The 19,901-nt window shown below is 44.9% G+C and overlaps 1 protein-coding gene across 5 annotated transcripts in view; it reads left to right on the top strand.

Moving 5' to 3' along the window:
• The window catches only part of LOC137217388 (steryl-sulfatase-like), a 184,765-nt gene that overhangs the window by 43,464 nt on the left and 121,400 nt on the right, over positions 1-19,901 (top strand). For 2 of the 5 annotated variants that reach the window (XM_067724156.1, XM_067724155.1), the window contains exon 2: positions 9,044-9,171. The exons of the other annotated variants lie outside the window; for them this stretch is intronic. The gene's annotated coding sequence lies outside the window, so the exon portion shown is untranslated. The remainder of the gene's footprint in view (positions 1-9,043; positions 9,172-19,901) is intronic. 5 annotated transcript variants of the gene reach the window in all.

Below are 19,901 nucleotides of genomic sequence, written 5' to 3'. Positions count from 1 at the left end.
TTCCCCTAAGGGAGCTGGCATGTTCCATAAATCCCCCCAGCTACCCTAGATGAATAATTTTACACTGAAAGCAAGTAGTCATGAATCTGCCTCTAAATCTCGTCTTTAAATCCACGCTCAAAAGTTGACAGACTGTCCGTCCTCCTGAGTCAGACGCCACTTATCAGCCTATATATGGTCAGGCCACTCAGTATGGCTGTTCTCTTGTTCCCTGTACGTCCCCTGCTTGACCAGTCCCTGCTTTGCCTACACCCTACTCACAGGACCGTGCTTGGCCCCTGCCCCTTAGGCCAGAGCTGCCCCACCTGTTGGTTTATTAAAGGGAGACATCTGCCCTCGTGATGATCGTTAACCTGAGGGGCTGTGGGCTCCTGGTTTCCCTGGTAACGGATGAGCCCACCTCATGTTTATTCCCTCTATAAATGGTAGCCTCCTTCTCCCCCGCCGCTTGCGGAGACTCTTGCCATGTCCTGTGTGTTCTGTGCTGTACACAGCGGGGGTGTTGCTCCAGGACCCTTTGCTTCTGACGTCTAAGTTCCCCCATCCAGTAAACCATCGGTGCCGCTGTCGCTCTTTCTTCCGTCTCGCAGCTGGGTAGCGACAGAGCTTGCGGGGTGCAGCCGCACAGCCCGTGACCGGCAAGGAAAGCCCAAAGCTGGTGCTTCTCAATGCCCTAACTCAAGCCCATCTCTGTAGAGAAAGGCAGCGGTAGCATCCACTGAGGAACGTTTCATGGTTTAGTCGGCACGGCCAGTATATCTGCCGACCCAAGGGTGTGGGACTCAAGTCCGTGGGCAGACAGCAAAACAGAAGTGGTGTTGGCCATCGATGCTTTGAAAATTCTACACACATCAGTTCAGTAAGTTATCACGGTTAGCATAAAATGTTAAGACTATGAAGACTGGTCTGCCAGCTGCCGGGTCCCAAGGTAAAGTGAAGCCCCATTTCACGATGAAGCGGTCATCGTGAAAATGCCAGTTAATAAGGTGAGGTCATGCCAAGAACGGTTACGGCTGAGGAATATGAGGGATGCTGTTTTAGAGAACCGTGACCTTCCATGAGGTGTTGACATAAACACCCCAAGGACGTGTCCTGAGCAAGGACGGGACGCTGCAAAGCCCACTGAAGTGTAAGGATACAGGTGTGTGACGTGTGGCCATCGGCCGTTGGTGGAGTGCCCGGCCCACCACCTGACATCACCGTCAGACACCTGGCAAAACGCGAGCACACCCCGACATCGTGGCACATTCAGGCTGTTTATTGACTTGCCGCTGGCCTTGCAAGTCCAAGGCGGTTTCAGGAACCTCATCGTCATGGCCGAGATGAAGTTTGTTTGTCCCATGAGTTGGTTCTATGTGGATGGCCTTTTTTCTTTTTTTAACATCTTTATTGGGGTATAATTGCTTTACAATGGTGTGTTAGTTTCTGCTTTATAACAAAGTGAATCAGCTATACATATACATATGTTCCCATATCTCTTCCCTCTTGCGTCTCCCTCCCTCCCACCCTCCCTATCCCACCCCTCTAGGTGGTCACAAAGCACCAAGCCGATCTCCCTGTGCTATGCGGCTGCTTCCCACTAGCTATCTATTTTACGTTTGGTAGTGTATATATGTCCATGCCTCTCTCTCGCCCTGTCACAGCTCACCCTTCCCTCTCCCCATATCCTCAAGTCCATTCTCCAGTAGGTCTGTGTCTTTATTCCTGTCTTACCCCTAGTTTCTTCATGTGGATGGCCTTTTAAAAAAAGGTTATAGTTTATACTTTGTTTATGTTTCCTAAGGCTCTACCCAACTTTTTGTTACAAATTTTCCCCCCACTTAAATCTCACGTGAACGAATGATCATGTTTATATCCTTCATCATTGACCATAGATTCAGTAATTGAAGGGCTTACAGATGATCCTAGATTCAATAATTGAAGGGTATACAGTTGATGATAGTCGATAATTGAAGGGTTTACAGACAATCATAGATTCCATAGTTGAAAGGTTTACAGATGATCACAGATTCCACAGTGGAAGGATTTACGGATAATGATCATAGATTCAATAGTTGATGGGTTTACGGATGATGATGATAGATTCAATAGTTGATGGGTTTACAGATGATGATGATAGATTCAGTAGTTGTCAGCATTTTGCCATATAGGCTTGATCCATCCAAAATCAATGGCCGTCGTATAGTGTCTTTCATGAAGCAGTTCATCCCACAGTGGGTGCCAGAGTCCTTCAGAATCTAGAGGAAGAGAAGCGGCGTGAAGCTAGTGTACAGGTGTGTGCTTTAGGTGTTGGCTCTGTGTTAATAATGTGCCCTAAAGTGCCTGGAGCTGGGCTCCCCCTGAACCCCAGAGGATGGATGTTCCTTATCGTGGAGTGACTATAACTTGCCGCTACCAGCAGGTGTCCGTCATAGCTTTTGAACCAATGTATCTGACTAGACTTGGAAATGGAATCTAGCGTTAGCTCAGAACTTTGACCCCCCTGCCCCGCCCAGGTCCTTTTACCTGTAACCAGGGGAAATCGTCTTTTCACAAACACAGCCTGTTACAGGTGGGATGGGTAGGAAAGTGCTTTGAACAACAGTGAATGCCTGTGGAATGTGTAAGCATCCTGGGGTTGCTTTACGGATGCTGGTTTAAGACAGGGTAGAAATGAGGAAATTTGGGACAACCTGCAGATAGGAGAAAGGTGGGTGAGTTCTTGATCAGCTCTAGCTTTCCTCCATTTCTCCCTCCCTGTATTCTAGGAGGTGGGTACACTGGGGGTACCCATCCATTGTTGGAGAAGGCTGCTTGTTCTGGGTTGAAGAGTGACTCCCTCTCCCCAACCCCTGCTGCCAATCAGTTATTGGCAGAACCTTGGAATGCGACCTTATTTGGAAGTAGGGTCACTGAGGATGTACATAGTAAAGGTGAGGTCCCACAGGAGTCAGGTGGGCCCCTGATCCAGTGCGGCTGTGTCATTATAAAGAGACTCATAGAGCCTTGCGGAGGGAGAATGATGGGAAGATACATGGCGAGAACTCCACGTGCTGATGCAGGCAGAACTTACAGTGGCAGGTCTACAAGCCCAGAAACACCAGGGGTTGCTGGCAACCGTAGTCAAGCTGTATATCTTACTCAATTTGTTTTCACATTTACAGTTTTTATAGAGGTTGATAATTATAATAGTTTCCCACAGCTCTTTATTTCCAGTTCTTTTTTTTTTCTTTTGGCCACGCCTCGAAGCTTGTGGGATCTTAGTGCCCCCGCCAGGGATCGAACCTGCGCCTCGGTAGTGGAAGCTCAGAGTCCTAACCACTGGAACACCAAGGACTCCCTCTTCATTTCCAGTTCTTCGTTAAACTTCTGAATTCCCCAAGACTCTTGCTAGTTCCTCAGGAGAAACCTTCAGAACTTGTCGTACAACTAATTGAAGACATAAATGCAGCAAACATTTAGTGAGATCCCCCTTCTGTCTGCTGCTACACACAGCCTTTTGGACAATGGGAAGTACAAAGAAGATGTGGCCTCCATGGGGAGAATGGCTCAGTTGATTTAGGGAGAGAAGATGTAAATGTGCTCAAAAATGGAGACTCAGGGGCAAAATCGTTCACCCAAGATCGTCCAAATTATTAAACAGGACCTCCCTGTGCTTGATTCCATAGTTAAAGGTTTTACTAGGATAGCACACAGAATAGGTTCTGGGAGATATTAATTGCATCTCCAGTATGCAGTTTTGCAAATGGAGATGTTTTCTTTCTGTAACATATGAGTGAAAATAATTACCTGATCCTGAGAGCCTTCCATTTTTTGAAGTATCAAATGACCAACTGACCCTTTGAAAATTACAATATTCTTAGAATATAATGAAGACAGTAACAACCTCCAGAGCAAACCAGAAAATGGCCTGAGTAAGATGAAGACAACACAAATTGAATTTGTTGGCACATTGGAAACTGTCCCTACCCATGGCAAAAAAAGACAGTTCCGTGGTTGTAATTCTTTCCCCTCATTGGGTCAACGTTATTCTGTTTAGCTGATTTATGGAATTTGTTTTGTGTCATAAGTTCATACTCGGCCCCATTTCAGGCATAAATGCCACTTGGCAGTTGGACTGAACTATGAAAAATCCTAACATTTTCGACTGTGGGTTTGAAATCAACCCAGCCTCCCAGCAACTTAATTGAGTCTCCACCCTGGGAAACAGGGAAATACCAAGTGGCTTTTATTGCTTTCGAAGGGGCTTCTGTGAATTAGGAGTGCAGCTGTCTAATTTGGTCTGATTCCAGATGTCGTTGATATATAGTGACATCTTGGCACTCACTCTGATTAAATTCCCAGGATTTCCACAGTTGAATATCCATACACAATTTCTTATCTGAAGTCCTTGGAGCCAGGACTCCAAGGACTGGAGCTTGGAATTGAGTTATGCATGCTTTAGAAGGTTAACAAGTGCCTTTTCCGTAGCTCATAGGACCCCCTCAGCAGGTGGTGGCAGCACTCTTAAATCAAACGTGTTAATATTCCTGCCGAAAAATGTATGACTATTTCTCCCAGTGGGATACATGAAGACAACTGCTCTGATAGTTACACTGTATTCAAACACTGGTAAATTAAATTGTATGAGGATAGACCATCAACACCTTGGGCACTTCCTGTCTCTAAGGAAAGCATGAGATGTAGGCAAGTCAAAGTAAGAAGTAGCTGTACACGAACCCGTAACATATGTCCATGATCTCTGGATGCTCGAGTACCTTTGCGATGGGGTGCCTTAGAGTCAGCCTAGTACTCTCATCCTGTACTATTTGGCCAAGCGGTGATGGTTAGGGAATAAGGGTCTACAGGGACCAAATGGTCATGTGAAAATCGACCCTCTCAGGGACTTCTTTTATTACAGTCTGTCTTGTCAATCTAGTGTCCTTTCTGAGTGGTCTCTCTTGTGGAGCGAATTTGCCATAATCTCTGGTTCTTGAGGCCAAGAATTAACAGATCACATATCTTAGCCATATCTGGCTCAGGGGTCGGCCAACAGTTTCTGTATAAGACCACATACATGGTAAATATTGTTGGCTTTGCAGATCATATGGTCAGCTGTGCAATGACAGGGCAAAAGCAGCCATAGACGGTACATAAATGAACGTGTGCACGGCTGCGTTTCCAATAACACGTTATCTACAAAAACAGGTAGTGGGCTGGTTTGACCCGGGGGTCATAGTTTGCCAACCCCTGTGCTACGTGATTTTTTTTTTCCACTGTAGTTCACAATTCTGTGATCATGACCACCACTGTTAACTTTGCCCTTATCAGTATACAACCAACGTAGAATGGAAGAAAATGTTTATCTGCTCTTCATGGAATACAGAAACCCGTGGTTTGATAGATTTCATATCAAAGAATAAATAAGTACCTGAAGTGTTACATTTCACAAGAAGTGTGTGAGAGAGCACACTAGAAACTATTATTTTACAGTTTTGTTCTAGCCTGGCTTGTCTACTCTTGGTATGCTGGTGCTTGGACTACTCGGGGAATATTTCTTAGAAAACCCTTCCTGTGTGGGTGAGGATGAAGAGGTGATTTGAGTTCACATTGCCATCGTCTTGGCTTTTTTTCACGACCGTCCACCTAAGCTAGAAGACCTCTCTCCCACAGCTTGTAAGGGTTTCTCTGGGATCATAGCTTAGTGGCAAGATAGGGCTGTTTTCATCCATGTTACATGTATTTTCAGGACTAAAGTTCGTATCAGCTTCTGTCTTTCATGGAGCCCCAGGAAATAGATCCTGGGACCAGATCTGCAAACCTATGGCAAAACCATCGGTTGAATTTCATCCACTGACCTTTTCATCCTTTTCATCTGTTTACCATCTTTGTAGACCATCTTCTTCAAGTAAGAGTCCTCCGAGGCTGACCTTATCTGGTAACCATGCTTCTGGGCTATTGCTAATGACAAATACCTTCCTTCTTTCCTCTCACTGTTACTCACGAGGTGTCTTAACCTACTTTTGATGCTTTCCCAGTGCACTTGAGCCTAGTGTTTCATGACAGTGCAGCATGATACTAGCAAACAGCTGAGGCACGAGGGCTGAGACAAGACGGATGCCTCAAGTCGGTTCAGGTTGGGTTTCGCTGCCAAATAAAAAACAAAACGTACAAAAATCTTTCGGTTTCCAGGGCTTTTGGTGTCTCGCAATCAAGGACAAGGAACGGTGGGTTCTAACTCCGCCCTTACACCACTGTCGTGATTTTCAGTGTTGTACAACTAAAACCGCATTTGGAGAGGGGATGAGAATGATGAAAAAATGACCAAGTAAATGACAGTTGCGACGATTAGATAAACAGTGGGAAGGGTCACGGAGCATGCTTACTGTTAACTCACGAACTAAATCAAAATATAGGTTCCTAATAATAAAGCAGACCTAACCCCCTGATCTTCAATTTTCTTGTTCTGTGGCTATAACTTGGGTTATAAATTTCATCTCCAGAGACTTTTATTTTCACACAACTTATCACAGTCATAGTGGAACTACCACTCACAATTGGCTGTGCGTGACTGTTGGAACACACTGGTGTGACACGCCCCCTCCAGCCCCATCCACATTTTTGCCAATCTCTGGCATCACACTGGGTTTAATGATGACCAGACCGATTATCTAACGCAGTTTCTCAACCTTGGCACTAGCGATGTTTGAGACCAGCTCGTTCTTTGCGGTGCGGGACTGGGTTGGATGCGTGTTTGTGGTTGGCAGTGGGAGAGGCTGTTCTGTGCATCATAAGGTAATTAGCAGCATCCCTGGCCTCTCCTCACTGGATACCAATAGTATCCACACATTTGCGAGAACGAGAAATGTCTCTAGACATCGTCCAGTGGCCCCTGTGGGGCAAAATCGCCCCGGGTGAGAACACGCCAGCGTTATTTTGAAAAGTGTGCTCTGCGCATGGGCCATTAGACTTTCCTATGTGTGTGTTCCTCCTGCAGGTATAGTCCCTGGTGGCAATACCACTGTGAGAGGCATTGTGGCTTAATCCCTTTAGACGTGTTTGTTCCTCTTCATTAAGTATCAAATGCCGGTCAAAGGGCTTCCATGCTGATCTCTTAAAATCTGTTTCCTGTCAATAAAAGGTGTGCGCACAAGAAAGGAAAAATGATGATGTGGGTCTTCCCTGCCCTGCAAGGGGAGTCACCCACGTGTTCAAATCTGCGTCCTTACGATCTTAATCTTGCCAATTAATATCCTGGTGAGAGGGCAGAAGAGGTGACCATGCCCAGAGATTCCTTCATTCCTGAAGACAGAGGCGAAGGGTCAACACTGATAGCACACCATTCCTTTTCTTAAATTTTTTTCTAACTTTTATTAATTTTTATTGGAGTATAGTTGATTTTCAATGTTGTGTTAGTTTCAGGTGTACAGCAAAGTGAATCAGTTATACATATATATCCACTCTTTTTCAGTTTCTTCTCCCATGTAGGTCATTGCAGAGTATTGAGTAGAGCTCCCTGTGCTGTACAGTAGGTCCTTCTTAGTTATCTGTTTTGTACATAGTGGTGTGTGTATGTCAACCCCAAACTCCTAATTTATCAGTTCCCCCCCGTGTTTCCCCTTTGGTAACCATAGACTTGATTTCGAGATCTGCACATCTGTTTCTGTTTTGTAAAAAAGTTCATTCACTTATATGTGGAAGCTAATTTTAAAAATGGAACAAATGAACTTTTTTTACACCATTTGTTTTCAATAGAACCTAAGATGGAAAGCCATGCCAGAAGACTGATGACAGTTTCAAATGCCATCTCTGGGGGGAAAGTATTTCTGGGGTACTGACTGAACCCAAGAAATTGTTGCTGGGAGCTGAACTTCAATAAAGCAAGACTTAGATTGACAAAAATCTATGGAATAGTAATTTTTCTCTAACGTGGCATTCTCTTGTGAATATTATTATTATTTTTTTTTTGCGGTACGCGGGCCTCTCACTGTTGTGGCCTCTCCAGTTGCAGAGCACAGGCTCCGGACGCACAGGCTCAGCAGCCATGGCTCACGGGCCCAGCTGCTCCGTGGCATGTGGGATCCTCCCGGACCAGGGCACGAACCTGGGTCCCCTGCATCGGCAGGTGGACTCTCAACCACTGCGCCACCAGGGAAGCCCCTTGTGAATATTATTTACCAAGTGAGATTATGCTTCCTATTTTAAAAGGATAAACAATAGATTTACACAAGAAATTGCTCCATGGGACATGCTAGTTTTTGTCTAAATGTCAACAATTTGAAAAAATATGTATATATATTCTTCAGGTTGAAGGGCATTCAGGTGGCTGTTTTTGAACTCATTTTCAATTCGTGGGTGGGGCTCTATACCAGAGATCGAAAAACTTTTTCTGTAAAGGGCCAGATAGTAAAACATTTTCAGCTTTTCAAGCCAAACAATCTTTGTCACAACTACTCCACTCGGACTTTGTAATATAGGGGCAAACAGGTAATAAGTAAATGAATGGGTGTTCCAGTATTTTTGGACTTTGCTTATGGACCCTGAAATATGAATTTCATGGACTTTTCACGTGTCACAAAAATGTCCTTTTTTTCAACCGTTTAAAAATGTGAAAACATTCTTACTTGGCTCCAAAAACAGATGGGGGCACAGTCCCCTGCCCCATAGTCTGTGACCCCAGCTCTGTTGGGAAAATATTTAGCGAGAGCTTGCTATGACAAAGAATGAGCCCTGACCTGTTGACTCTCAGAGCCTGTGGGAAGGACTGATACCAAATAAAATGAAACCAAATAAATAGACTATTGCAAATAGTGACAACTGCTATCGAGGGGGGAAGAAAAAACAGTGCTAGGATTTGCCAACCGTGGGGCAAATGCTTGATAAAGATTGTATAAATCACAGGGGGCTTCTCTGAGGTGGTGGCCACTCAGCTGACACCTGTGGATGAGTAGGAGTTGGGCAGAGCATGGAAAGAAGAAAACACGCAGGAGGAGGAGTCCCCTACGCCAGAAAGCGCTCGTTTCATTGAAGTGTTTCAGAATGTGGTTGTTCGGTGTCCGATTTTTCTTCTTGGATGAATTCACAGGATGAGCCTGGTGCACCCTGTTTCTGTCTGCTGAGAGGCACTCACCATCCCCGTTGCTGCTCACGGTGGTCTCGGTAATATAAGGTCTGGAGGACAGTCGCCCAAGGCCATCTGAAATTGTTGTCACTGTAAGTACCAGAAGCGCGTGGACGGGTACTTTGGCTCTGGGAATATCTTGGCCTATTCACAAGACGCTCTCGTCGCCCTGACCGTGGGCATCGTCTGCGTCCAGTGGGTATTTGGTGCCCTTTATAACGGTGTTTTGGGACATTACCATATTGCAGGGGTGACATCAATTTGGAGCCGCCCCAGCTCTCCTTTTCCTTCAGACACGACTTCCCAACAAAAGGTCACTTTGTTAAAGGGGAGAAGGAGTGGGGACAAACATGTTTTCCTGGAGAAGAGCTGTCCTGGGCCCATGAGGGCGTGTACACTAGTCAGCAGTAATAATCAGCGTGTCTCAGAGAATTTAGGGGTGGAGTTTTCTCAGTGTGTGTCGGCCTCATCACCCAAGGCACAGCACAAGCTTTCTTCCTGCAGGCTGCCCCTGGTTCAGGTGAGTGTGTGTGTGTGTGTGTGTGTGTGTGTGTGTGTGTGTGTGTGTGTGATATTGCTGGGGACAGGATGAAGGAAGCAGCTTTCAAAGACCTTGCAGGTGACATTCCCTGCTAGACACCCTCCTCTCAGACAGAGGCTGCATCTTGATGATGCTCTGCCATTATGATGTCGGGGGGCACTGCGGGGCATTCAGTGTCCCCACCACCACCAGCAGCAGGCTCGGAGGAATGGGCACGGAAATGCTGTCAGACAAGATATGGTTCGCGTTGGTACGCAAAGGCTCCCAGAGGTGGAACCGTGTGGAGTCAGGGAGACCCAGGCTTTGGATCCCAACTCCCCACCTGCTGGTCTTGTTCTCAGGAAGAGGATTAACCTTCCTGCACCCGGTTTCCTCTGTACAATGGAGATGCACAGGACAGGTTCCCAGGGCGGTTATGAAAAGTAAAGGATGCCCTTTGTTTGGGAGAAGTAGGTTAAGTACCTGATGATCCTGCCAGCCAAGGTGATGGGGTGCAGACAGATGTAACCATCTTCACAATGCAGCTTGGGACTCTGGGGTTACCGACGACAGCCCTTCTCCCGCCGCAGGGCGGCTTTGCCCTCTGGGGGAGGTTGGCAAATTCTGGAGGCATTTTGGGTCTCATAACTTTGGAGGAGCTTGGCTCCTGGCATCCAGGTGGTGGAAGCCAGGGATAGTGTTCACCCATCCCGCGATACACAGACAGCACAGAACCGAGCGTTACCCTAGCCTCCAGCGTCACGGGTGCCACGTGGAGAAACCCTGACCCATACAACAAGAGATTTCACTTAATCCTCTCCTTCTTCTTAGAATATTCAATGGTCTTTTACTTTGAGGGATTAGAGTTGGAATACAAATTAAAGAGAGGAAAAAGACAATCACCTTTTAGGATTTTTTTTTTTTTCTGTTAAATTTAAACAGAGAAGCACAGGGTTCTCATCCTGGAGCAAACATCCACAGAGGCTTAGAGCCGTGCCTTGCGTTCACTCTTAATGCTGAGCAGCTTAAGAGGTTCATTTTCTATTGTGATTTCTGTAATTTCTGTTCTTCAAAAGGATCGTGTGTTCCTTTTCTCTTTCAGAAACAAACTTTTGGGGGTTTTAAGGAATATTTTCTAAAGTTCTTTTTAATGCAGGAGCTGGCTTTGATTTGTGACCCAGCTTTCAAAACCTTAAGCACCTGCTAAGTAGAGTCTTAATATTATTCCGCTGCAAGACCACTGTATATTGCAGGGAAATGCTTCGAGTAATATGTTTTTGGGGTTGTTTTAGTCTAGAGGGAGATTGACATTCTTTGGACCCAGCTAGAAGAGCTCAGGAGAAAATGGACAGAGTCAGTAGCTAATTCAAAGGAGGCAGCTGCAAAAGAGTCATGATTCATTCGTGATAAATTAATACAGCATGCACTAGCCTTTGGTAACCGTCGATGCAAAGGGAGAGTCTTTCAGTGGGGGCTGAAATATCTGTCCCTAAATGCCTGATAACAATATCCATTGTGTCTTACCAGCATAAAGGCGTCCTCACGGGACATCTTCATGTACTTCACCATCTGGAGTTTGGGGTTCTGATATCTAAAACTTTCCCTTTCCTTAAGTGGATGAAGACTTTAATGATAATCAAGGAAATACTTGGATCTTGCCTCTGGTATTTCTAATTAGTTCCCATCCAGGAAAAAAAAAGGTTTAGGGATGTTGAAGCTGTCTTATGAACTAAAAAGGAAAACAGGAGGAAATCTGCTTTTTATGAGATGTCGTTTTCTTTGATGGCACCTGCCAGCAGTCTGTTGCTCACTCTGCTATTTTGTGTGTCTCAGAGAAACTGACGGAGAGAAGGTTCGTTAAGAAGTAAATTGGGACATAAAATAGAGCAATCTGTGGCTGTACTCTTAACCAAGACCCCCAAGAGTGGGGCACCTTGCTGTCACGTACCTCCTCATAGGAGGTAACAAGAAGGGCACCAAAAAACTGGTGTAATATCCCTGACAGAAAGGTTCAACCTGCATCTGTACACGAGGAAATAGACAAATCCAGACATACTACATTGTCTATAAGACAATTGAACCTGGATTCTAACCCCCAAAAGTCAGTGTCATGCAAAACCAAGAAAGGTCAGGGGTGAGGGAATGGTTCCAGATTTCAAAAGACCAAGAAACACAAGGGTATCTGAATCTCGAATGGATCCTGGATTGGAAAAAAGACCCAGGTGGTACAATTATTTGGGGACTGTGTAGGAGGTTTGTTGATTGAATCAGTGTTACTCTTCCTCGTTTTCATGGTAGCGAGGTCGGGGGGAAAACTATCCTTACTCTAGGAGACCCGGGCCAAACTGCTTAGGGGGTGAAGCGTCATCCTGTATGCAGCTCCCTCTGAAATGTCATGATCCACAAATACGAGTACATGCCTTATTCTTTTAGAATCTTCTGATGTAGAAAAAATGTATGATGTATACCTAGGTCCCTCTGTGTGTGTACACACATGTGTACACGTAGAGACAGAAAGCAAGCAAGCAAGTGCGGCAACATGTCAACAGTTAGCCGTCCCAAGTGAGGGAGTATACCTGGGTTTGTTTTTATTCTTTCGACTATTTTGTAAGGTTGAATAGTTTCCAAAAAGCGATTTTTGGGAGAAATACGTATGACGTTTTATTTTGCTTCTCCTGTTGGAAGAGGTGGTTTAGTGCCATTGATTTTTGTCTTTAAAATTTTGTACAGGGCCAGTCATTAGAGGTATATGTTGTGTGTCCCTGCCTCCAGGGAGCTTCTGCGGACCATGGGGCCCTGCATATTCTGGTTCCCTTTTGGTGGATCACCCTACGGTGTGGTTGTAGGTTGTGTGCGGCGCAGCGTCATCCCCGTGGCTCTAAGATGATGAATCCATCTCTTTGTATGTGCTAGTTACAAAGTAACTGTGGAGGCTGTCACCTTGCCTTTCCGTGTAGCTTCTTTACTTACCGTTGAGCACACAGTAGGTTCTTGCCAAGAGGTGCATTCAGAGTGTGTCCGTGACAGTTCCCATGCCCCCCTCCAAACCTTCCCAGCTCCTGCTGTGTCTGACCTGAGGACAGGGTTCACGTGACAGTGGTCTCCGCCCTGAATACAGGTGAGGGAGTCGTGTCGGGATTTATGGGGAGAGGGTTCTGGTACCTTGCCTTCTGTGTTTGTCTCTGCGTGATTTCCGCAGCGCGATTAACTCAGGCGCTGTGGGTCTGTGGATCCTCGCGTGAGTGCCAGACTCTCAAAGCCCGTTGACGTCCTCCCTGGCAAGCGCTGCCTGCCTTCAGAATCGAGAGCAGTGCTTTTGTTCAGCGTTTTGAAAGAGGGCATGTGAAGAAAGAGACAAATATCTCTTCTTTGTGGCATCTAAAGAAATGATACAGACAGACTTGTTTACAAAACAGAAATGGACTCGCAGGCATAGAGAACACACGTATGGTTACCAGAGGGGAAGGGGTTGTGGGGAGGGATAAATTAGGAGGTTGGGATGAACAGATAGATAAAATAGGTAAACAACAAGGACCTGCTGTAGAGCACAGGGAACTGTATTCAATATCTTGCACTAACCTGTAATGGAAAAGAATCTGAAAAAGAATATATGTAATGTATTACTGAATCACTTTTGCCGTACACTTGAAAGTCACACAGCATTGTAAGTCAACTATGCCTCAATATAAAAAAGAAAAAAGAAAGATAGCGTGTGAAAAGACTTAAGGAACAAGGCGTTCCGTTTATAAGAAGACATTACAGACACAATCCAGCCCAATGCTTAGTTTGCTACTTGACGTCCATTCCAGGGAAGACATTTAGGACGTTCAACCCGATATTCAGTGCTTGGCAAACCGTGCCTGTTGGAACCCCGAGGGCTCCGCTGGCTGCTCCTGGGAAGCTCCTTGGGCCCTGGGATGTGGGGAGTGGTCTCCGTCGGTTCCATCCACTTGCAGCAGACCCACGCTGATACTCATCTCTAGTGCACCTTCTTACGGACGGAGGATTTGTAAGTAAAAACAGCGGCCCCTGATTTCCCCACCTGTCCTGTCTTCTAAGCGAGGACAGCAGTGAGGCTGGAGCCTGTTCAGTTACTTACATACAGACGAGCGAGGTCTGTCCGTGGCCTCCCCTGTGTCGTACCCACGATTTCCTTAGCGGCGCTGCTGTCGAACCACAGGGATTCACAACAACAAAAAGCCTCATGGATTGTCTTGGAGGAGATTGCGTTGATACGCGAAGCTCTCGAATGTAAAAAGCCCCAAAGGCCTCTTGCGTCGGCTTCTTTGCTGTCTCTTGTTTCTCCAGCTGGATGTGGCACACCTTGGGCTAAGCCGGCTTCATCTCGCACGTGTGCAACACACTGGCCTCCGGTGATCCGTCTGCATCCATCAAGGCCTCTCCTACCACCGGGAGCCAGAGGCACCTTCTCAACACCCAGGCCTGATCCTGCCTCTGGCCCTACTAGAGCTCTCCAACGGCTTTCCATCGGAAGGAAGGTGGAATTCCAGAACCACAGCTGGACAGGCCTCTATCATAGGGCTCCTCGCACCCTCCGTGTCCCTCGGGCCCTTCTTGCGCCTGCCTCACCCTTGCTTTGTTTTCATCTTCCTCTGGGCCTCCACACAAGCCAGCCTCTCCTTGCACTGGGCCTCCAGCTAGTGAGGCCCACACCATGCTCCACGCGCCCTGGTCCCGTTGACAGTTTCATACCATTGTGGATGTATTCTTTGTCCAGTATTGATCTGGATCCTGTCTGTTTTTGCAGATGCTGTGTAAGCTCTTTGAGTACAGGAAACATACGCCTCTCCCTATGGTAGTCCAGCAATTCAGGGTGCCTTGTAGATGTTTAGTAAATAATCGTTGAATACATGAATGAAAAAAGTGGTCCCTCTGCTATACTAATACTGATATTAAGTGATATTCTTTGGGTTTCAGTCAACCAAGAAAGTTACGTGAAAAAAACAAAAGGCCTTTCTGATGTGATTTGGCTTCTAACTTACACAATGTAAAAAGTGATCTTTATGTCTTCTGTGGGATTTCTCAGTCTTCCTCTTGGCCAAAAGTGAAGAAACCTCATACCTGTTAAAGATTGTCTCCTACTCGCCAGCCTGGGATTCCAGAGAGGAGCAAAAGTATCTGATTCCTGGCACAAGCAAGTACCTTTTTTCTGTATATAGTGAAACAAAATTTTAAACTAAGGTACGGGAATTTCCTGCCATATTCCACTGCATGTATTTTGCTCATCTTACTGACAGTCATTGAAGTGTAGCAGTTCCAATATTTATCCTGCATGTCAGGTGTTCTGTTTATTTTGATTCTTTTTCCTATATGAAGCTCACGTTAAACTTTCCATTTTAGGGGTGAGCTGTATGGAAAGATAGTCTACTGTATTGTTTCAAGTATAAAATACGATCTTGTTTGAAGTCAATCAGGAAATAATCTATACAACAGCTTATAATTCTTTGTGTTTCTGTATAAAGTGTTGGAAGGCAGTCATCAAATGTCTGTAATTAGATTTTTATAATTTTAGGAGTACAATCTTTGAATTTTAAAATTATAATCAATTGCTGATGAGTGGTTGGTATACCACTACTCTAACCTACACCATCGTACTACGTTGTATCTCTGTACTGCCTTAAGGATATCTCTGTATTGCTTTAACCTATATTACTTTATTTCTCTCTTTGTATTAAAATCAACTCTGGATTTGAAGACCTAATGGAAATTTACCCATTTACATTATGTCTTCCTAATCCCCTGCTTTCATGACTTGAAACCTAGGTTCTTTCCTTGAATTTGAAAGTTTTGTTAACTGTACATTAGTCTCTAGTTGTTTGGTTTTTTGCAGTTTGTTTCCAGAGCCTGAGGGGGTTTGCTGAGTTGCTTTGAATGGTGTAACATTTCATACCAGGTGAATGCTGGAGCTAGTTGTTTCTAGTTATGTTTCAAGTTTATTTATTGCTACAGTCTAATATTCAGGGAGGGGTTGGTCAAATGCATAGCTAATGTACATTTACAGTAATGAGCAGATGTCATTTCCTCACTTAGTTACGTGCGGGTTTCGCTTTTTAAAGTAAGCCTCGGCCAAAAAACATCGACTCCAGAATAAATTTCTCTTTCAAGGACAATTCTATTTGCTAGAAATAGGAAATTGCCTAATAACGTCCTCACTTTTGGAGACATTATCGTACAAATCCAGAAGATAAGTTTGTGAAGCACATTTAATGATACTGAACATCATACTGATAACTAAAAGTAATTTTGGTTTCCTATTCAGAAACCACACATTTGAAGAGTTAGAGAACTTTGTAACGTTCCATGATTTAAAAAAAACTACTAGTCTTTAGTTTATTTCAGATATTATCGTAAGTCATCTTCATTAGGAATGTGAAGAATTGGTTTAGTCCCCATTCTCTAGTTCCCTTCTCAATAATTTGAAAATATCACTTAAGTACTATTTTTTTGCTGTAACTCTTTCATAATATTGGAAAGCATGCAGTAGCTAAGATGTAATTCCCTTCAGAAATTTTTGTATCGGGCTTGTAGGAAACTTTGAAATTATACACAGTAACCTTAGGCTCTGAAATCTCGAATCACCTTACAATGTCTGTGATGTAAAAAAAGAAGGCTGCAGCTTTCCCAACCTTATTAGGGTAATTACTCTCGTGACAGTTCTATTTCAAGAGGCAGAAGGAGTGGGATGGGACCAGACTGCATCCTAAAAGCAATGAAGTGAGTTTCCAGCTTCCTCTGTGGTCTTTGGGCATTTGTTGGGTCAAGTCGGAAAGGATGGGTGAGGGACAGAGGTAGGAGACATGATGCATTTGGGGTGTTTCTTTAGTGATGGGAATGAGCCTCCTACAGCAAAGTGGATGCCTAGTGCCGTGGTTCACACCTTTCCCCAGCTCTGAGTCTGGTAGTGGGAACTTCCCTGGGTTCACACCCCCCAAAAACTCAAGTCCCAGTAATCATGCTGCCCATCACACACACTCGTCCACAGCACAGCCCCTCTTGGACTCTCATTTTCCAACCATTTTGCCCCTTTTCCCCTCATCCCCCCCTAAGCCACCCCACGGTGGAAGCTGCCATTCGACATGTAGTTTGCTTTGCCGCCTACAGTTTGAATGAAGCCGTACATAAAAACCGTATAGTGGTCTCAGACACACACACACAGACCTGTGTTTATACATCGTCGTTTCTGCTTCAGCACCCTTGTGGATTCCACGTTGAGAATGTTCTCCAAGAGGCATGTTTGCAGTGAAATGATGAGTCAACAGCGAAGATACTCCTTTAAGAATGTTCTCAACATGAAAACCCAAACACACTTCGTGTTTTTTCTTAGCCTCTCTCTTTCTCTCTCTCTCACGCACACCCAGACTTTTTTTCTTTTCTTTTTTTTTTTTTTTTCTTTTGCAGAGTTAGAGTTAAATGTGTCACTGTGATCACTACAAAGGAAAGCCATCAGGTTCTTTCCCTGTAGGAACAATTTCCCTTGACATCCTATCTCCTTTCTGGCTGTCCTCTGGGAAGGATGGATGTCCTCTTATCCTATCCATACTCCTGTTGCCACTGCATGCCTCTCAATCATGATCTACCCATGACTGGCTGGTTCTTTGTGTGTATCTGGGTGGTCCCCTGAGTGGCTGGCTCTTTGTGGTTTGTGTGTATTTGGGGGGGTCCCCCGAATGGCTGGCTCTTTGTGGTTTGTGTGTATTTGGGGGATCCCCCCAAGTGGCTGGCTCTTTGTGGCTTGTGTGTATTGGGGGGATCCCATGAGTAGTATTTTATTGTTTGTGTGTATTTTGGGGGGTGCTCCCACACTGCTTTGGGGCACCGCCCTGGAGGTTTGGTGCATTTGTCTTGGAACACTGATTTAGATGCTTTCCATCCCATTGTGGGTTTCATGGACATTGATCCGCTGATGCTATAATGTAAGAACAGACAAGACCTTTGAGATGGGGAATCGGAGCCCTCCTCAGGCTGTGGGCTGGCCGTGTCCCTGGCCAGGATGGACCCCTGAAGTCATGCCCACCGCCATCATGGTGTTTATTTCCTCCTTGCAAATCCACAGGGCTCTCAATTTGAAATAATCAGTCTACCTTTTATGTCTCTCTTTTCAGCAGATACCGTAGGGGTCATTTTCCTTTTTCCAGCTAAACCTACCTAAAAAGAGGCTGGGATAAAGAAATGGAGCTTTACCATTGATGAGGGTTCTGAAGGTGCGGCAAACCCAAGGTTTTAGACCTAGGGTATGTTTGCTGTTGTGTCTTCAAATTCTGCACTATAATAATCAGAGCTTTCTTTCACGAGGGGAAAACTGTAGAGATTAGAAATCTGCGTTAATTCAATTCTCTGCAACAAGTATTTATTACCCATTTATTAGGTGCTTGTGCTAAAGGAATAAGGGCTTAAAAAGGGAATCTTTTTTTTTTTTTTTTTTTTTTGATTCTATGACAAGGGCCAGACGCACAGTATTTGGCAGAACGTCATTCTTTAACAAATTGAAGTTTTCTCAATTAGGGTCTTTCAGGCCAACTGGGACCCCAGGGTCATTTTCTTTTTTATTCCCATTTGTACAAATTATCATATTTGAGGAGTTTGGGGCATTTACTATGACAATGTCTCCAGCGTCAGAAAGACAGTATGATAAAATTGTACTTTGCAGGCTCTTTTTCTTTCCTGATTGCAAAGATAAGTAGAACATTCGATACATATACACAAGAAGGTATAAAGCATCCTGTAAATACCATTAGTCCTCCTCCCCTAGAACTAATGACAAAGTTCTGTCATCTTTCTTTTCAGTTTTGTGTATGCACGTCTCTATACATAGACACAGAAAACATACATATCCATATATAAATATGAACTTCTTTTATTTGCGATCTTGCTGCCTTTAGTTCCTGTCAGATTTTGCCTTTTCCACCCTAAACTTACACCCTGAAGTTTTTCTTCATGACAAAATAACAGTCTTCGAAAAAAATCAAGAATTTTAAGGGCGTCATAATGTCCTATTACGTAATTTATTGAACCTTTCCCCAACTCTCCTGGCTTCACAAATTTCTAACTAAGGTTGGTAGGAATATATTGATAAAGGACACGTGTGTTGTGTGTGTTTCACAGAAAACGAAATTGCTAGAAATGCAAACACCAATTCAGAGAGTGTAAAACTGTTGAGACCATATTCATCCTCACATACGCTCGCAAGCGTCCAGGGAGCATATGTGCAGTAACATAACCCACAAGCACGAGTCCCCGTTTTCCAAGTTTCAACCTCATCCTGTCGTTGTGTTTGCCACATTGATAGATTACAAACAGCATTTTCCCTCTGTTTTCCTTTTAATTCTTGATCCCTAAGGAGGCTGGACATTTTTCACGTGGATATGAATTTATCATGGTTTCCTCGTTCATCGTTTGACGTTTTTTAATTAAGATGTTGACGGCACCCTCCGCCTTGCCATCCCTCTCCTTCTTAGCCAGTTGCTTAGATACCCTTCTCCGTTCTCAGATCATGGTTCATAATCACATATTTCCTTTGAATTACTTTGTGGCCCCCGCCTTGTTTCCCACTCTGGATTCTTCTCCAGCACAGCCTTTGTTGCATGTTGCTGCAGGTAACGCTGCTGGGCTTGGCCATGTCTGGTGCCCAGATTGCACAGATAATCGGAGAAGAAATACCAGATTTTGGACCATTTTTCCCATAACATAGAGTCTTGGGAACTCTGTGGTCCTCCAGGTGAACACAGTAACGAGGGGTGGGTGTCAGGATTTCAGAGGTAGCGTTGTAGCTTTCATCCAGGTGCGTTGCGTTGCAAGTCGAGCGTGATTTTGACTGCTCAGCCACCACTATCCTCTTTTGACGGTGAGAAAGAGGAGGACCAGGGATTGAATTGTTGCAGGTATCGGTAATTCCCCCAAGCTCAACAGGATGTCTGCGTCCCGTTCGTTGTTCTTCTCTGGGGATCTTGTTCATGAGAGAGCGACAACCAGAAATGTGGTCGTCTGGGCATGAAGGCTTTCTCCCCATCTCCCCACCCTGGGTTGCAGGTCCCGTGGAAGCAGAGACCGTCCGCCTGAACTGCAAATAATTGGCCCGCGATGGGCTCTGTTCCTGGGCCAGTGCAGCTCTGGCCCCCGTGGTTTGGCTGGTTTAAAACTCTAGTTTGGAAATGATTTTCCCTCTGGTTCCTGCAGCCATTGCTTTGCTGTGGCTATTCAAAGACCAAAGCCATCCTGGGTCTTATTTTTTTTTTTTTAGGTGAAACCCATTTATCCTCCCCCAGCCACCCATCACGTGCTTGG

The sequence above is a fragment of the Pseudorca crassidens genome, chromosome X (assembly GCF_039906515.1).
Source record: "Pseudorca crassidens isolate mPseCra1 chromosome X, mPseCra1.hap1, whole genome shotgun sequence".
NCBI classification, from domain to species: domain Eukaryota; kingdom Metazoa; phylum Chordata; class Mammalia; order Artiodactyla; family Delphinidae; genus Pseudorca; species Pseudorca crassidens.
Note: the sequence above shows the minus strand (reverse complement) of the source record. Positions and strands in the feature narration are given on the sequence as shown.